Below are 14,633 nucleotides of genomic sequence, written 5' to 3'. Positions count from 1 at the left end.
CCGCCGAGCCTGGCTCCTGTCACAACACCCCCAGCCTGGGCTCCCCAGGGCCCTGCACCCTTCCCTGGTTCTGTCCTTCTCAGGCTGAGCGGAGGAAACAAGCTAAAACCAGTAGTGTCTCAGCATCCTCTGGGGTGGGATAAGAGTCGCTTGGGGGGCGCCTGGGTGGCGCAGTCGGTTAAGCGGCCGACTTCAGCCAGGTCACGATCTCGCGGTCCGTGAGTTCGAGCCCCGCGTCGGGCTCTGGGCTGATGGCTCGGAGCCTGGAGCCTGTTTCCGATTCTGTGTCTCCCTCTCTCTCTCTGCCCCTCCCCCGTTCATGCTCTGTCTCTCTCTGTCCCAAAAATAAAAATAAAAAACGTTGGAAAAAAAAATTTAAAAAAAAAAAAAAGAGTCGCTTGGCAGGTCAGCGTGGGGTGAGAGACCCCTGCGTGTGTACATGGTTAGGCCTGGTTGTGCTCTGGCAGGGCGGGGCGGGGGGGGGGGGCACCACCTGTCAGTTTAGCCAGATGTTGGCTCACTGGGGAAGGTGGCCTCCCTCCTTCTCTCCCTACCTGAGTCTCCAGTCTTCACTACCTGGAGGCTTGGGCCTCTCTGCCCCACCTCCCACTTTTTTCCTTTTCCCTTTTAGCAGCTTATAAACATCCTTCTCCCATCTTTTTGGCTCTGCTCCCAGAAGGGGGCTGTTCGAGGCTCCAGGAGGGCTTAGGGAGAGAAGCGAGCGAGCTCCCTGGGCCCGGGGAGAAGGGCTGCTGGAACTAAGTCTCCCCTCCCCCCATCCCTGCCAGGACAGCCACAGGTGACCCCGGGAACAGGGGAGGCGAGTTGGCCTCTGCTAGGGCTGAGCTGGGGACAGCCAGCTCCAGCATTTCTGGAGCCCCCAAGCAGGAGGGGTGGTAGGATGCTGAGAGGGTGGTGCATTGATTTCCTTCCACCGACCTCCAGGGACTGAGCAGGGTAGAGTATCTTTCCAGGGGTCTGTCCCCAGGCAAGTCCCCACCTCTCCTGTGGACTCCGCTGCACCCCCCCCCCCCACTCCAGCGATACAGAGGTCAGGCTTCAGGTCTGGTTCAGGGCATGACTTTGGCTTCTGACTTTGACCATGACAGCTCTCCCTTCCTCTGTGGAGGTGGGGGCAGGTCACTTCCTAGCTCCGTGCTGCTTATCAGACCATTGCTGAGCTGGAGTTGCCCTCAGACTCCTCTGGCCAGATGGGTAAGGTGGGGAGAATATTTCAGAAAAAAAGAGCCAGATCTGAGACACTTGGGAAGTCAAGCCACTGGGATGTAAGCCCAAAGGGGGAGAGGTAGGGCAAGGCCCTAGTAGTAAATACGAGAGTCTCAGTTTTCATCTTGTGCCCCAGAGTGGCGGGTCCCACCAGGCTGATTCTTCCCCGAGGCGACATTCGCCAATGGCGGGGACACTTCTGGTTGTCACTACTTGAGGGGGTGTGATGCTACTGGCATCTAGTGGGTGGAGGCCAGAGATGCTCAAATCTTGCCCCACCACAGGGAATGGGCCATGGGGTGGGGTTTTTGAGAACCCTGGAGTTTGGCCCTCCGGCAAGATTTAGATACTCACCCTCTCCAAGAGCCATCCTGCCCCACCCACCCCTCTCCTCCCCCAACATTTGCATCCTTTTTGTCTTCCTCTGCCCCCATCAGGATTCACACATCCACATGCTCCCAGCTCCCGGATTCACACACATCAGGACTTTCACAGGCACTCACACACACAGAAAAATCTGGGAAGTCTGTCCCGCGCTTAATTGAATTAAAGGACTGGGGTTTGGCAGGACATTGTGTATCTGAGCTGCAGCTTCTCGCAGCCGTTTCAGCTCCGGACAGGATGGTCCAGGCTCCCTGCGATTCCAGCTGCTGCTGTTCCTCTCCCCTCTCCTTCCCCCACTTTTCAAGCCAGGGGCCTGGGAGGGGCCAGGTCAGCGACACCCTACTCCTCTTCTCTCCGCTCCCTGCCTTGCGTTCAGATACTGCTGGCAGGGGGTCGGGCCTCCTGAAAAGCAGGTACCCCCTAGCATGGGGCCAGGGGACTGGAGCAGACCGGTCCAGTCCAGTCCCTCGTTCCAGGTCTCCTGCTGCCCCATGCCAGGGTCCGGAGCTACAGGGTGTCACTGGTTGAAAATGGGACGCACTTCTTGGCCCGTTGTATAGCCATCCAGCTCTGTCTGCCAGGCCTGAGGGCTCCGGGGAGCCCGCACGCCCGGCCTCCCTAATGGGCAGAGCGGGATTGCCAGCAGAGGGCACACAGTGCTGGGGTGGGAGGACTACCGTGACTCAGGTCCTTTCCCCAACCTGAGCCCATGGGGCGGGGTAGGGCATAGGGTGTGCAAGGCAAAGGGGATGCTTTTCTACGTCTCTTCCCTCCCACCGCTGCCAGGCTCCCTCTGTAAGCCTGTGCTTTGGCAGGCTGTGAAGGTGGGCCTGTTCTCAGCCTCCCTTTACAACCCCACTCTGGCCCCTTCTTGGGAAACAAGGAGTGACCTCAGTCCCTGTCTGTCATCTGAGGATGACTCCAGCACCAGAACCCAGCCCTCACTTTGAGGAAGCCCTGCAGGAGCCTTGTCTATAGCCCAGAGCCCAAGGGTATTAGAAAGGTCCCATGTCTAGAATAGGTACAGGGGACGCCCTGGGCCTCACTGTGGGCCGGAGGGGAGTAGTCAGCCAGCCTGTGCCTCCTGGGGCTCCATCTTCTAGCATGTGCCACCCTCCCTGGCCATGCTTTTGTGGGGGGGCCTGCTGCATGCAGATCTGCCCTCCCCCCAAAACCCCACAGCTTAAGAGCAGCCTGGGCAAACTGCTAATGGCCGGTAGTGCAGGCTTCCAGAAGGCCCATTGGAGGATCCAGCCCAGCCCAGCCCCACACGTGTGACCCTAGGTACTTGGACAAGGCAGGGGGTACGGAGCAGGGCTCCCCCCACTGCTAGGCTGCTCCACTGGCTGACAGGAGGAGTGGGAGAAGGATTGGGGGGGTCAGGGAAGCGGCCAGACCCAGTCCGGAGCCCTGAGCAGCGATCTGCACTGCCCAGGGTCAGGGGGGTGGGGGGAGCGGGCCTCACCTCGGCTAACCTCCCTGCCGAACAAAGGGGCCTTTCTCCACACCCGCCTGGGAGGGTGTGCCTGCCCGACGGCTGCCGCCACTGCAGAGAGCGCTGTTGTTTTTTTCTTCCTCCTCCTCCTCTTCTTCTTCTTCTTCTTCTTCTTCTTCTTCTTCTTCTTCTTCTTCTTCTTCTTCTTCTTCTTCTTCTTCTTCTTCTTGACTTTTCTCCATTTCTCTCCCTCTTTTTGGTGCCTGATCTCTGACTTTTAGTCTCCATTTTTAACTTTTTGAGGGGCGGGGGGGGGGGGGGAGGCGGAAATCTTCCTCTTCAAGCGTTTATCAAGTACAAGCGTGTATCAAGTACAGGGGCAGGTCTGTGCTGCCCAAAGGTGGGGGCGTCGTGGGAGTGTTGGGAACAGTCCTGGGGTCACGCGGCCGCAGACTCGCCCACATCCAGAGCAGCCCCGCTCCGGGGGAAGGCAGGTAGGGACCGAGCGGCGCGCTGGCGCCGTGCAGGGTGGGCCCGGGCTCGCTGGTTTACCCCCACAGCCATGCACCTGGCAGCTCCCCCCTTCCCGCTCCTCCTCGCTCGCCCATTCCCCGGCCCCCTTCCATCCGGCCCCCGCACCGCAAGCTGTTCCTAATCAATGAGAACGGGAAGCTCGGCCCTCACATTACATCACGGGATGTGCTTGGCAGCGGCAACGGCAGCAACGGGAGCCGCTGCCTCGGGCAGCACAGCCCTGGGTTCGAGCGGCCTAGGTCTGGCCGGGTCCTCCTTCCTGTTCAGGCCTCGTGGGTGTTGCAGAGGGAACCCGGGCCCCTGAAGCCTCCCGCGGGCGGCGCGCAGGTTCGCCGCCCCCGCCCCCGGCCGGGTCCCTGGCGCTGCCGGCGGAGGGCAGCTAGTGTTAACTCGCTGCGCCACCTAGCTACGGCGTCCGGGAATGCAGCGCGCCGTTCCCCCGGGGTGCGGCCCCTGGGCCCAGCTGCCCCGCTCTCCGGAAAGCCCCATCCGGCCCTTCAGGGCATTGTCAGTGGAGAACTCGGCACCTGCCAACCTGGAGGGTCGATATCTAGCAGCCCGGACCATCCCAGCCCTGTGAGTCTGCGTAGCTGCCCTTTGACAGGTGGCCAGCCTCGGTACTGTGTGCAGGTCCAAGCTTCTGGGAGATGCCCCTCAAGCTGCTGTTGAGGATCACAGCAAAGCTGAGACACAGGGCCCTGGAAGCTGACCTCCTTGCCCCATCTATGCTGTCTTTATGTGTGCCTCACGCTTTATAGAGTATAAAACCATCGGGTCTTCTCTGTAAAAATCCCTACTCACAGCTCACTGTGCCGTCCAAGGCAAGCCTGGCATGGGTTGGACCGGGAGGGAAAGGAGGCCTGGGAGACCACCGGGGGCCCCATAACAGCAGGTCTAGGATTTGGATTCCAGGCCCAGGGCTCGTTCTGGCACCCAGAGCCGTCTCATCCCCTCAGGAGGCCACCTGCCTACCCACTTATTCAACCCAGCCTGGGCTTTCAGGGCTGTAAGTTGGAGATTTTGAGTCAGAGGCCCAGATTCTTCACGTCTTATCTGGACAGCTCTGGACGGTGGCTGCCTGAAGGCGTCTGGGGCTGGGGAGTGGGGAGCAGAGCAAGCTGGCGAGAGCGTCTCCCTGCCCTGCCCTCCACAGGGAGACACTGCATCCTTCCTCTGGTTAGTCCAGCCCTCGGGCGCGGGGGTCTGTGTGGCCAGGCCTGCACTCCGGGCCCAACTGGGCTTTGCAGGAGAATTAGTGCTACTGGGGTTTCCACATCAATTCCTCGGGTATTGAGCGTCAAGGACGGACCTGCAGGAAAAAATGTTCTCGGGACGCGGAAGGTGCCAAACACCTGGTGCTTCTGTCCCCCGGGGTGGTCAGTGTAGCCACAGTTGGAAGAAGGATCTAGAAGGATCCAGAAGGATCTATTTAGAGTCTTGTCAACCGCTCCCAACTGCACGTCCAGGAGTGGTGGATATAGTCGTGAACAAAACACTGATAGGCCTTGACCCCAAGGGGATGATGGTCTGGTGGGGTGCTCCCAGGCAGGAACCCCTGGACCTGGGAGGCCTGGTGGCCAAGTCCTTAGGGCTCTTGAGCCCTCCAAAGCCAGAGTTTTCCACTCTTCCAGCCCTGGCCCAGCCAGAGGCTCCCAGTGTGGATGGGATTTGAAGGAAGGGCTACTTGGCCTCCAGACTCCAGGCAGCAGTCCTCCACTTAGACCTTTGATTGTGGCACAGGTTTGTGTTTGTTGCCCTTCCGTGAGCCCAAGTCTGTCTTCCCGCAGAAGGCAAGTCCTTGGTAAAGAGGCTCCTTTAGCCTGAATGTCAGGTGCTGCCCCTTAGGGGGCTGAGGAAGTTAGAATGCCTGAGGGTAGGAGGCAGGTGGCCTCGGCCTGCTGTCGCTTAGGTGGGTTCTCCTTCCCAGGCACCCTGGATTCTCCTTAGGAAAGGGGGGGGGGGCAGGTGGGGTAAGACCGTGCTCATGGCCACAACGGGAGTGGTAGCATGGAACCCAAGGAGGCCAGGCAGCCCTCATGTTGCCCCATCCTCGCCGTCTCCTGGCCAGTCTGTCCGTCTTTCCATAGGTAAGGAAGCTCCACATGTGGGAGGCTTCCCCTGCCCAGGGCTGAGGGTACCTTTCCTCTCTGTGGGGACTCACTTCTGCCACCTTCTTTTCCTGGTCAGTTGCTCCTTTTCTGCCCCTTCTTCTCATTCTTTGCTTCCCCTCCCTTCCCCAGCACATTGCAAGGGCGTGTGGGTAGAGGCTCCTTGGCCTGGGGGCTCTCCAGGCCCTCACCCTGATGAGTGCCCTCGGCAGCCAACGGCTGGCTGCAGCACAACTGTGCTTAGGAAGCCACTCCTGAGTATTTTCAGGAAAGTTTTCTCCCCTTCTGTTTTGTTGTTGTTGTTGTTTTTTTTTTTTTTTTTTTTTTTTAAGGAGTCATTTCTTCCTTTCCTTTCTCTTTCTCTCTCTGCTTTCTTCCCTCTTTCCTCCCTCTTGGAACCTTCTCCTTCTCTGATTTCTTTCTTTTTTTTTTTTTTTTTTTTTAATTTTATTTTTGGGACAGAGAGAGACAGAGCATGAATGGGGGAGGGGCAGAGAGAGAGGGAGACACAGAATCGGAAACAGACTCCAGGCTCCGAGCCATCAGCCCAGAGCCCGACGCGGGGCTCGAACTCACGGACCGCGAGATCGTGACCTGGCTGAAGTCGGCCGCTTAACCGACTGCGCCACCCAGGCGCCCCTTCTCTGATTTCTTTCTATGGCAGCCTTGTTTTGAACCACTTTGCTTTGGTTCTGATGTGCTGTCTTGGCCTCTTTCTCTCTCTTTTAGTTTTCGTGTCGTCTTCTTGTCATTCTCTCGCTCGGGGGCTCAGCGATTCCTTCCCTCCTTTCCCCAAACTCCCACTTGTGCCAGGTGTGTCCCTCCAGAGCTTCTGCGCCCCCCCCCCCCACTTCTCATCCCTGGTTGGCATTAGCGCCCAGAGGACTCTGTGCCTTAACAAATAATTAGACCAAGGACAAGTGTATTTGGGGGATGGGGGGAGGGTGATGCCTGACCCTGGGAGGTGGGGACACTATTAATAGTCCTAAGAGCAGCTGGAGGTGGGGGCAGTTGTCTGGCCAGGCCTGGGCAGTTTACAGGGCCAGAAAGGGCAACGCTGGAAATAGAGCGGGTGGGGGTGGGGGAGCAGCTCCGCGTGCCCCTAGCCTGGATGGGGGGGACACCCTCCACAGGGCCCATCTTTCCTTGGTGTGCTGGGCCCGCTGTCAGTTTCTGTCTGTCAGGCTGAGGAGGGGACAGAAGCTTTAGGGGCTGGGGGCCACTCTCCTGGACCCCACTATTACATGACTCCTGGCCCCAGGCCCTCTTGGAAATGTTGGCTCGAGCTGCCGGTTGAGCCGTGGCACCAGCCGGCGCTCCCAGGAGAGGCAACTGGGCACCCGTTGGGACAACACCTATGCTTCTGGTGTCCTCAGCTCTCTATACCCTTACCGCTGGGCTAGGATAGGCAGGGCCTAGGGCCCAGCGTCCTCCGAATCCGGGGCACAAGCATTTTCTCCCCCTTCCCTGTTGCCCTTACGCATCCCCCGGGGAAGGGGATTTCCAGTGTGGTGGCCGTCCAGAGACCATTTACCGTGACCACCGACTTTGGGGAGGGACACGCCTGTAGAAGGCATCCCGCTCTTTCATTTCCAGACAAACCTCTCTGCGCTTCTTTGCAGATCGTCATGGGCCAGGCCCTGAGGGAGCCCCTCAGCTTACTGGCTGTGTTCTCTGGGGCAAGACACCGAAAAATAGTAATCTAGGGCATGCTCAGGGTGTCATAAAGAGGATGCACGCCTGAGGGCAGGGAGCTGAGGGCCAGCCACACTCCCCCACGAAGCAGCCTGTGAGCAGAGTGGGAGAAGGAGGAGCAGTTTCAGCTCATGGAGGTGAAGCACCTTTTACCTGTTTTCTCATTTTCCTCGCCCAGGAACCCTGGGTGGTGGGTAGCACCTGCATTTAACAGAGGAAGAAACAGCTCAGAACTTGGCCAAGGTCACTGCGCTGGTAGATTCTAGAGCATGGATGTGAACTCAAGAGGAGTTTCCACTGTCGCTGGTTATCCACCTCTATCCCCCTCTGCCCTCCCTGTGCTGGGGTGGGCCCCCCCCCCCTTAGAGCAGACACGGGGTCCAGACCAAGGACATCTCCCCTGGATAGGCCAAGGGCAGGCTCTGGGCAAAGGTGGGCCAGGGCCCGGGGTGGGGGTGCTCCCACCTCCCTCCTCCCCCCTCCCCAAAGACCCCTTCCTTTGGCTTCTTCAGTAGTGGCCACTTCACCCCCAATCCCTGTCTGACAGGAATTCTGATCTGATGGGATTTGCTGGCCCCTGGGCACCTCTGGAACACCCCAGATGGTGTTACTGCAAGGCACTGGGTCGGCTTGTTCAGAGAGAGCCACGGAGCACTGACGTCTGAGGTCTTGCAGGTCGGTGCTGAGTCCCCTGCAAAGGGGGGACCCGGGAGGAGCCCGTGGGTCCGCCCGCATCCCCCAGGGCTGCCTGCCGGGCTGGGCGTGGAGAGGCCCCCCAACTCGCGGATGGACCTGGCCTTTGCCCCTCCATCCACCTGCTGGGTGTTGTGCTCTGCACCAAGGTGTATCCTTCCTCCTGTCTCCTTTATGGGCCGCTGTCTGTCCTCTCATGGGAATAAGCAGTCGGGCACCCAGTTCCCTTGGGCTTCAGTGACCGGGTCGCGTCTCTAGTTCTCCCTGGGCTGGGGGCAATGCCAAGGAAGGTTCTCCGTCGGGTGCGGGGCAGAGAACGCTGAGCAGCTCATGCCAGGGGAGGACCACAGACGGCACACTGGCGGAGGCAGGGTGGGTGGAGGTGGGAACGGTCGTGCTTGCCTCCAGGGCCAGGGCCTGCGACTGCAGTGTCCCATCCAGATGTTCCCCGCGGCCTGATCTGTTGTCCCTGCCCCATCCTCCCTTCATGGCCTTCTTGAGCTCAGGCCTCAGGGGCAGCCAGAGCAGGTCTAGCCTACGCAGGTGTGACTGGCACACCACCTCCCTCCCCTGCACAGGTGACTCAGGTCAAAGGCTCAAGCCCCTTCAGATCCATGAGTAGAGGGGGAGTGAGGAAAGGAGAGAGGAAGGTAATGAGGGGGTGACGTGTGTGCCTATCCTGCCCCTGGCCACACCCCTGCCCAGATCTTCGGGGCTGTGCTTCCTGGTCATGCCCCTGTCCCCTCCACGTGGGGCTCTAGGGGTGACAGAAGAGGGATAAACCTCAGGATGGCTCCAGGGCCCGTGTGTAGGCATGAAGCTGGGGGTGGAGCACAGAGTGGAAAGAAGGAAGGAAAGATCCTAGAAGCCCCCTGGGCCGGGCCCAGGCCGAGCCCCTCCCCTCTTTGCCCTCTGGCTGCCCTGCCCTCTCAAGGACTTCCTCCGTCCCTGGGTCTCCTGTTTGCAGAGATGGGGAGAACCCCTCTGTGACCCGTCTCCCTAGCCCCCCATCCGTCCACTGCTCCCCTCCTCAGGGTGTCTCAGATTCTCAGACTTAGGTTTCAAGAGGCACAATAGTTACATTCTCTGGCTCTGATTGCCGCAGGCCAGGCCTCTGGCTCCCCTTGAGATTGGGTTTCCAGTGCCCTGGATGCTCCGGAATCGCAGAAGAGGGGGAGCCAGGGAGGGGGAGGGGAGTGTCACACCGGGGAGGGCCAGGATCAGCTCCTGAATTGCATCGGCCCTTCAGAGGACCCCCAGAACAGCGCACGCTCCCGCCTGCTTCCCGAACCCCAGACCTGGAGAAAGCCCGGGGAGGGGCAAGCAAACTGCAAACTCCGGGGTTTGTCCTCGCTAGCCCCCAAAGGTCAGAGGTCCGGCCGAGCTAGAGGTGGCTTCCTGTCTGGCCCAGTGCTTAGCACTGAACATGCTGTGCCCGGTGGGACCACGGCTCTGCGTGCATCGTCTGCTCCTGCCCCTTCGGGGCAGCAGGAAATCGCTGGCTGCGTGTCCAAGCGCGTGCGCGTTTGACTGCGCTTGCCTCAGTATACGCACGTTGTGGGTGTGGTTGAGCTGGGTCTTTCCGCCCCTCTTGGCCACCTAAGAACTCACTCTGTCAGTGATGTGCGTGGAGGCAGCCGGCCAGCAAGTTGCATGTGGCCCCTTTCGCGGAGAGAGTTTGTTTCGGGTGGGAGCTGAGGCAGAGCGTTCCCTGCAGCGAGCAGGAATTCGTCCTTCACCTAGCGGGAGCCGTAAATATCTCCCCGTCTGTGAGTGGAAATATCTATACATATATATATAACATGCTGTCAACTGGGGTTCGGATGCAACACTGGGCTCTTCCTGGCTGCTGGAGCTTCCCCTCCAGAGCTCCAGTGAAGTGTCCCTTTTGGATACACACACACACACACACACACACACACACACACACACGCACAGAACCGGCAAGGTAAGGAGAGCGGGAGAGAGGGAAAATGAAGGAGAAGGAAGGACAGAGAGGAGGTCGGAGCCAAGACAGAGAAAAAGGAGATCAGAAATGGGATTCCAGGGGCGCCTGGGTGGCGCAGTCGGTTAAGCGTCCGACTTCAGCCAGGTCACGATCTCGCGGTCCGTGAGTTCGAGCCCCGCGTCAGGCTCTGGGCCGATGGCTCGGAGCCTGGAGCCTGTTTCCGATTCTGTGTCTCCCTCTCTCTCTGCCCCTCCCCCGTTCATGCTCTGTCTCTCTCTGTCCCAAAAATAAATAAAAAATGTTGAAAAAAAAATTTAAAAAAAAAAAAAAAAAAAAAAAAAAGAAATGGGATTCCAAAGGGAAAGGTGAAGAGCTCCATAAAGAAAGTAGTGGGGCTTCGAGGGCTGAGAAGGGCTGGTGGAGGGTTGAGAGAGGCCGTGCTGGAGCGGGGAGCTTCGTGGCTGTTCCAGGGGATGTGAAGGGACCTAAGGAAGAGAGGGGTCCACACTGCCTGCCAACTGTTGGCCGAGCTTGGCCCAGGTCCGGGTATTTGCAGGAGGCCACAAGCCATTGATGCAGGGGGGTGACCGATGACAGGTGTGCAGACGAATGGGGAGTAGCCCCAGACCCAGGAGCCATGCTGAGACAAGAGTCCAGATCTGTCACCTGCCTCTGCATAATCCTCCCTTCTGGAAGCCTCCACAGCGGACAGAGCCCTAAGGCACTACTGGCAGGTGGCCTCTCCCTCAAAGGTGTGGATCACATGAGAAGCCCAGGTCCCAAGCAGAGGGCAGTCAGCAGAGCATGCTCCTGTGGGTGACATGAGCTGGCGTGACCCTCGGCAGCATGAAGAATAAGCTGTGGGCTCTGAGACCCTGATGCCTGCCTGCCCAGGGCGTGCATCCCAGGGCATCAGACACAGTGGCTGGACTGTTCCTAGGAGGCTATATTTGATAGGCCTCATGTGAGAAAGCTTCAAACCAGGGAAGGTGCTCTTTGGTCCCAGTGCCAGGAAAGAGGGAAAGGTTGAGCTGTGTCAAGGCCAAGAGCGGGTAGTGGTGCCCCCCCCCCCCCCCCCCCGGCTGCTGAGTCCCCTCTCCGGTCTCTAGGATGTGAAGGCAGCAGTTGTCTCTGAAGAGAGGGGTAGGCAGCGGGGTTAGGGTTGCTTTGCTGACCTTGGTCAGGGTGGCCCTGAACTGGGGGTGTGTACCTAGGGTCCCCACTGCTCTGGCAGCCAGGCTGGGGAGAGCCGAGGCCACAGAGGCTTCCAGGGGATGTGGCCCGGGAAGCCCGGGGAACCAGAGTAACAGCCTCTGGGGGCGGGCGGGGGTGGGGGGGTGGGGGGCGTGGGCCGGGTGGTTGGGGGAGGGAGGATAAAAGATGGAGCTGGGCACCTGTCTGCCTTGTGCTAGCCAACACTGTCCCTGCCCCTCCACTGGCCCACAGGCCACCAGCTGGCCCATTATCCCTGGCGAGAAAGCAGACACTGGAGGGGGGCTCCCATGCAAACCCGCCCGGCAGGGACTGCCAGGGGAGAGCCACCCTGTTCTGGGTCGGGGGCGAGGGGAGAAGGGGGGGGCAGCGGAGACAGGAGCCCCCGCCGCGCAGCAGTCAGGTCTCCTCCTGTGCTGTTGGCAGGGGGCAGTGCGTGGGGCCTGTGAACAGGAGATAAAGAGTTCAGGCAGAGGGTTTTTTCTCACTAACCGTGGATTTGTATGTTTGTTCAGCTGGTGGCTCTGATAAGCCCCATTCTGCCAGATAAAAGCTGAGCAGCCATGAGGCGGGGCGTGGGGAGGGGTGTCATAAAGGGACCTTCCTCCTGTCTGTCCTGAGGCCTGGGGTTATCCCCTCCCCCAGGGAGCCCAACAGGGAAGGGAGTCACGATGCTGGGTTGGCGTGCTCCCCGGTGGGCTAGGCTGATCCCAGAGGGTTGTCTAGAGCAAGCCCCGACCTCCAGGCTCCCCAAAGAGCCCACAAAGGCCGGCCCAGCTGGCTCCCACTCCTGGGGCGGGAGCGGGGGGGGGGTTCTCCTTACCCTCCCTAGAAGCCTGTCCACCAGGGCCCGGTGGCCGGTTTGGGCCCCACGGCTGCTGTATGGGTTCCTGCCAGTCCCCTGCCCCCGTCCGTCCAGGGCGCACCCCTAAGCCCACTGGGTGGACGAGGGCCTGCCCCCCTCGTGTCCCTTACTGTCCTGCCAGGGCAGGGGTCCTAGTTGAGCCCCTGGGCCCGGGGATGGCCCATGGGGGCTTCGGCTGCCTTTGAGTAGCACGTGGCGTCCCCAGGGCCCCTGTCTCAACCCTCCCTCCTCCTTCTGCTGGGTGCTGGCCCCGAGGGCGAAGGGGGTGCCGCTGGAGCAGGACGGTGGGGCCCTGGCTGAAGCTGCCCCTGCTGCAGGGCTGCCTCCTGAGCCTCCGAGCCTGGGTCCAGATTTCCAGTGTTTCTGCCTTTTGTCCTGGAGCCGAGCTGAGCATGCCGGGGGCCGGCGGGGGTGGCATTGTGGGGACGCTGGCTGGGCCGCCAGCCGTAAGATGGCTGCCAAGGGCTAAAATGGCTGCCAGCAGCGCCTGGAGGCGCGTGGCAGCGGGCCTCGCCCGCGCTGGATCCTCGCTCCCGCTTGCTCCTTTACATCAAGCTAATAGTAATAACAGCAATAACGTTTCGGGGCAGTGTCCTGGTTCAGAAGGATTTCCTGCCTAGCGCGCTCTCCTGGAGCCCCATTTGTCTCTGCCTTAGTCGCTGGCCCATCTCCATCTCTTTGTCGGGTTCTCTCTAGCCTTTCTGTCCTTGGGCTGGGTGTGCGCATGCGCGCAGCTTTCTGTCTCCACGTGGCCATTTTCAGGGGGCCCGGGACCGCACCCGTGGGGGCACTCCCCTGTCTCCCCCAGCTCCACCGACTCGGCCCCGGAAGGCCGGTGGGGAACGAGTTGGCCCCAGGATGGGTGGGGTCGGTAGCGGGCACCCACAGGGCAGCAGAGTATGTGCCCCTCAGTGGGCTCCACATGCTGGTCCCCTGGCTGTGCCCTTCCTGAGTTTTGAATGGAGGAGAGAGGAAGCAGGCTCGGGGTCCAGGGAGGGCCTAGCGTGGGGTGTCCACGACTTTAGCCCCTCAGCTGCTCCTTCCTGGACAAGCTGGGGGTGGAATCAGACCTAGGTAGCCGGGAAGAGGCCAAGGTGAGAGAAGGACGAAATTCATACCCACAAGGCACCGTGGCACAGAGAGGTTGCCCTCCTGGGAGCGTGGGGGGAGGTCCTGTGGATTCTCTCCAGAGCGGAGAGCACCACGGGCAAAGAGGCGGCCTGGGATAGGATTCGCCACCCGTCCGCACACCACAGGGGTGAGCACAAAGGGAACCGTGGAAGGCTGCACCCCAAACTGGAGGGGGGTGGGGCGAAGGACCGCCATTAGCACTTCCCTTGTGAACCTCTCTGGGTGTTTGATTTGTGACCAGGTTTACTGTTCTTTTTTGGAATTAGAGAAGAAAAAAAAAATTGAACAGGTAAAGAATGAGGGGGAGTGGGACCTAAACCTGTCCTATAGGCAGCCTGTCCTTTCCCACTGGTCACCTTGAGGCAGGTGGCCGAGAACTTGGCCTGAGCCAAGGCTGGGCCTTCGCTCCCATAGGGATGCTGTTCTTACCAGCCCCTGTGGCCATCACTCTCTATCCCTCCCGAGTGGCCGCAGGGCCCCCTGCTGCAATCTCTTGGGCCCACACCTTGCCCTTTGGGAACTTCCTCGCTGGTCACTCCCCAGTGTGAACAGCTTGGCTGTGAGGCCAGCGAGGGGTGGACTCTCCGGCCAGCAGGCTGACCTCGGGGCGGTGGTTGAGACCCAGGAGTCAGGGCCAGAGTTGGGCAAAGCCCCGGCCAGTACCAGGGCACGGTTTTCTGATGCCACCCCCACGCCTGCCTTCCTCCTGCCCCACAACCTGCCCTGGCCCCCCTCTGCCACCCTCTCGCCAGCTGTCGTGCCTGGGCAGGCATTCTGGAGGTCCCCATTGTGCCCCTGGCACACAAAGCTTTGAGGACCTGGGGGTGGGGGGCGGGGGTGGGGGGGGGCTTTCCCAAGCTCAGCAAAATATTCACACGCACACTCCACCCTGCCCCAGCCCTCTGTGAGCTCCCACCGCACAATGGGCCCTTGTCTCGGGGCTCCCTCTGAGCAGCTGTGGCACCGGGGCATGAGACAGCCCAGACAGGCTGGCACAGAGCGGGCGACAGCGTTAGGGCAAGCCTCCCCCCTCTGTGTTGCCAGGCACCGCCTGTAAGCATAAAGGTGAGGTGGGGGTGGTTCAGGCTGACAGGAATGGCTGTAATTAATGAAGTGAGAGAAGGACGGGGCTGCTCCTCTGGGGGCTTGGGCTGAGCGGAGGATGGGGGACCCTGGGGTTCGTCCCAGCTGTGCAGAGAGGCGGTCACTGGCTTCTTTCACGGGCACCCTCCTTGCCCTGGTTCTCAGCCACTGCTGCCCACTTGAGGGCGACTTCGCCCCCCGGGGCGCACGGGGCAGTGTGCATGGGGGCAGTTCTGGTTGGCACACTGGGCTACTAGAATCTAGAATGTGGAGGCCAGGGCTCCTGCCAGACACACCCTGCGGTGCCCACTGTCAGTA

At 60.5% G+C, this 14,633-nt stretch overlaps 1 protein-coding gene across 5 annotated transcripts in view; it reads left to right on the top strand.

Annotated features, from left to right (window-relative positions):
- NFIX (nuclear factor I X) overlaps nt 1–14,633 on the top strand; it is a 98,534-nt gene that overhangs the window by 60,660 nt on the left and 23,241 nt on the right. The window lies entirely within an intron of this gene.

The sequence above is a fragment of the Neofelis nebulosa genome, chromosome 4, assembly GCF_028018385.1.
Source record: "Neofelis nebulosa isolate mNeoNeb1 chromosome 4, mNeoNeb1.pri, whole genome shotgun sequence".
NCBI lineage: Eukaryota > Metazoa > Chordata > Mammalia > Carnivora > Felidae > Neofelis > Neofelis nebulosa.
The sequence above is the reverse complement of the archived record's forward strand: the minus strand, read 5'-3'. Positions and strand labels throughout refer to the sequence as shown.